Raw genomic sequence first — 4,328 nt, forward strand, 5'->3', positions numbered from 1 at the left:
AAGTAACATTTCTGCCCTCAGATTATGTAAGGACAGTTTCTAAAAGTATGTAAGCAATTAAAATCTTAATATATAAAAACCCAGGGTCCATAACGGACCAACCAAAGGCTCGACCAAACACCGGAAGTCAGTTCTGCAGTCAGTGCTGGGTTGCCGTGGCGACCCAGCACTGACTGCCAAGGAGGCTGCAGATCAGGCCCAGAGAGAGGCCAGGAGAGAGAGGCAGGGTCTGATCTGCAACCTCCATGGCAGCTGTTGATCAGCTGTTGCCTCTCTCTTCCTCTCTGGTCTTAGCCAACAGCTGCACCTTTCTCTTTTTCTCTGGGCCTCTCTGATCAAGCCCGGAGATAGACCCAGAGAGCTGACTGGCATAGAAACCAACCAATCAGAACCAAATCTGGGTGAACTGTGAGGAGCCAATGGCTGCCTAGGAGGCAGAGCTTTTGATGCTGACTGGCATAGAAACCGACCAAACAGAATCAAATTGGCTGACAGGGAAGGGCAGTTGGGGGAGAGATCAGGCCTGCAGGGGAGGGCTGTTGGGTGCAACTAGGCTGGAAGAGAAGGGCAGTTGGGAGTGAGATCAAGCTGGCTAGGGAGGGCAGTTAGAGGCAATCAGGCAAGCAGGCAGAGGTGTTTAGGAGTGATCAGGCAGGTGAGAAGTTAGGAGCCAGTGGTCCTAGATTGTGAGAGGGGTGTCCAATTGGAGAGGGCGCAGGCTGGGCTAAGAGAACACCCCCTCCATGCACAAATTTTGTGCAAAGGGCCACTAGTTAAATCATAATTTCAATGAGAGGGGTCCACAATCCCAGATCTGGTAAATCCTTCCTAGATGAGTTTATGAGTAATGGAAACCTGTGATCTGAACATAGTGACCATCATGGAGGTAAAAGGGTTTTCTTCCTGATGCGGATTAGAGTGGGCAGAACCAGTATGCCATCAGAGTACTGAAGGCAGATGAAGGTCACATCTACAGTGTCAGAGATAAAAGGGGATGTGATTGTTTGTGAGATAGAAATTCTTCACTCTGGCTGGATCTGAGTTTGATATGAGTGAATAAAATTTAAAGAGGAAAATAAAGACTAAATACAAATGGCTGTGTACATGCCTATTGTACACTTGAGGAGTTTGGACTTTTGAAATCAGCAGGAAGCCATGGAAAGGTTTACAGTCAGAGAGAGCTGTGACCCATTTCTCACTTTAGAGCAACCATCCTGGCTGCAGGACCGGCCACCTTCAAGCAGGCGAAGGTGGAGTCAAAAGACCACTGAATGGAACCAACAATAAAAAATAATTGTACTTTTTTTAGTTGGTATTTAAAAGCTGGATTATTTTCCTGCTTGGTCAGGTATCAACTTTTTAATGGTCATCTAACTGGTTTCCCACATTCATCTCCTCCGGCAACCCCTCAATTAACACCGAAGACAGTTATATTTAAAAAATAAAAATAGCCCTAACCAGTTTGGCTCAGTGGATAGAGCATCAGCCTGTGGACTGAGGGGTCCCAGGTTTGATTCTGGTCAAATGCATGTACCTTGGTTGCTGGCTCATCCCCAGTTGGAGGTGTGCAGGAGGCAGTTTATCGATGTTTCTCTCTCATTGATGTTTCTATCATTCTCCCTTCCTCTTTGTAAAAAATCAATAAAATATATTTAAAAAATAAAATAAAATAAAAATAAGAGACTCCCCTTAGCTCAGGTCGCAAAGATGGCATCCGGCGGTGGATGAAAGAGAAACAGCGGCTGAGCACCAACGGGAAACACATAGAATCTCCATTTGCGAAGTGCAACCCTCTGGGCCGCTGAGTGGTGCCCTGCGTAACACCCCGGTTAAAAGCGAGCTCTGGTGGTGGACTCCAGTCCCGGGAACGCAGCCCCAGGAGGGAGTGGCCGAGCGGAAAGGCGCGAAGGAGGTTGTCCAGGGCGCCCAGAGGAAGGCGCGGGCTCCGATAGCCTGGGTACAGCCCCAGCACCCGCTTTGCTCGCCCACGTGGACACAGCAGGGAAGGAGCCTACTAGAGCGACCCCGGTAAGGCTCAGGGACTCAGTTTACTCCCTGATGATGAAGAGGAGGAGGAGGAAGACCAGAGAGGACGCCAGCAGGCAGCCGCCAACACACAGGGCAGGGAACACCCACTGCCCTCGGGGAGGCAGCAAGTAGTGGCTGCCAAGGGATTTCTCCCTGCACATCCACCCAAGGCCCCTGCAATTCCTCACCCGCGGTCCATTGCGAAAGCAGAACTGCATGGGAAATCGTGGAAAGGAGAGAAAACACTGCGGAAACGTTACCGGGTGGGTTTTTGGACGACCCTGAGTTCGATGCCAGGGTGCGGAAGGTTGATGAGCCAAAGGAGCAGATGGACAAAGAGTGGGACGAATTTCAAAATGAGACAGGTCGACAGTCTCCGAAGCCATAGTTGCTGAAGAGGATGAGGAGGGACGGTTGGACTGGCAGATTGGGGAGACCGATGAGCAAATACAGGGCTACCATCGGGTGGAAAAACTGCGGAATCGCCAGGATGAAATAAAAAATAAGCTTAAAGAGGTCCTGACAATAAGAGAACTGCAGAAAAGGGAAGAGCATGTTGACAGCGACCATGAGGGAGAACTGCAGGGTTTGTTGTCTCAGGATTGGAGGGTGAAAAGGGCTTTGCTACAGGATTTGAAGGAACCAATATTTCTAATTCCTTCTGCGATTGTATAAAAAGCGCTGTCTCTCCATATCCCTGTTACTCCATTCCTGGAGGCTTGATAACCTGACTAGGTTGTTGCAGTACAGTATGAGCCTGTGAAACTAGCACTTTGGAAAGTTGGTGTAAAATACTTCTGAGGTAAAGTTTTGAAATATTTTCAGTATTACATGTTAAAATGTCAACTTTTTCACATATTTACAGATTTAAATGTATAATTTGGGGTTGGAAATTCTGTAAGCTGTAAATATTGTACATAGTTAACTATATTTACTTAATTCTGTTTTGAAATTTACAAATTATTAGAGGTAGGACCAACAGACAAGCTTTTAGATGAATACCAAGTGCATTGGGACCCCCCCCCCTAGTTCAAACTCAAGAGGGTGGGAGAGCTTTGCATTTTTGTTTTTAAAAACATTACTCACAGCCCTAACCGGTTTGGCTCAGTGGATAGAGTGTTGGCCTGAGGACTCAAGGGTCTCAGGTTCGGTTCTGGTCAAGAGCATGTACCTTGGTTGAGGGCACATCCCCAGTTGGGAGTGTGCAGGAGGCAACTGATCAATGTTTCTCTCTCATCAATGTTTCTAACTCTCTATCCTTCTCCCTTCCTCTCTGTAAAAAAAAAAAAAAAAAAAAAAAAAAATCAATAAAATATATATATTAAAAAGAACATTACTCACAGATTCATAAGTCATTCACGGCTAATCAGTTCTGTTTCTGTTTCAAACACATGCTGAGGAGAACATGGTGAAAAATATATGCCAAACATGACCAGCCTCCTTGACCCAAAGTTTCTCTCAAGTAAACCAATGATTCTTGGATGTAGGTGCACATGAAGATCACTTAAGAAGCTGCTTTTTAAAAATGTTTTTATTGATTTCAGAGGAGAGGGGAGAAGGAGAGAAAGATAGAAACATCAATGATGAGAATCATTGATTGGCTGATTCCTGCACACCCCTCACTGGTGATGGAGCCTGCAACCCAGGCATGTGCCCTTGACTGGAATTGAACACTGTCAAAAATGAGTAGTAATAATAATAACAAAGGTGTATATACTTCTTACAGTATAGGTGAGGCAGGATTCAAAGTGCTTTACAAAACTCAGCCTAGTTTCCCTAAAGCCCAGGTATTATGGAGGAAAGGAACAAGAGATAAGGTTTGGAAAAGCTTTGAATGCTAGATGTAAGAATTCTTCCTGTAGGCAATGTGGGAAAAGTGGAAGTTTTTGAGCAAAAAATAATATCTGCTAAAAACTTATGGAAGATGACTCTAGTTGCAGTATACACTATAATATCATATATAGTAGGGATATATATATATATCCCAGATTCAGTCTGGCCTCTCTGCTAGCTACTTGGGCCAGTTGATTGTCTTAATTCCTGGATGAACAATCCTAATGATGGCTCTTAGTATTCTCATAGTTAAAAAATCTCTGCTACAGATACCAGGCATACCTACATAGACCAAGATGACACTCTTACAGCTCCAACTAACAAAAGGAGACTGTCACACCATCACATTGGCCATAATGGACCACGGAAACTCTACCTTTCCCAGTAGCTCCTACATGGAAGAGGACATCCCTGGGGAAGAGTTGGATCCGTCAGAGATTGGGAATTGGAAGAAACCGTCAGATATT

At 45.3% G+C, this 4,328-nt stretch overlaps 1 pseudogene; it reads left to right on the forward strand.

Moving 5' to 3' along the window:
• The first annotated feature begins 1,155 nt into the window (after nt 1-1,155).
• On the forward strand, nt 1,156-2,703 carry LOC118675655 (annotated as a pseudogene).
• The last annotated feature ends 1,625 nt before the right edge of the window (nt 2,704-4,328 follow it).

Source organism: Myotis myotis, unplaced genomic scaffold (genome assembly GCF_014108235.1).
Source record: "Myotis myotis isolate mMyoMyo1 unplaced genomic scaffold, mMyoMyo1.p scaffold_m19_p_2, whole genome shotgun sequence".
Classification (NCBI taxonomy): domain Eukaryota; kingdom Metazoa; phylum Chordata; class Mammalia; order Chiroptera; family Vespertilionidae; genus Myotis; species Myotis myotis.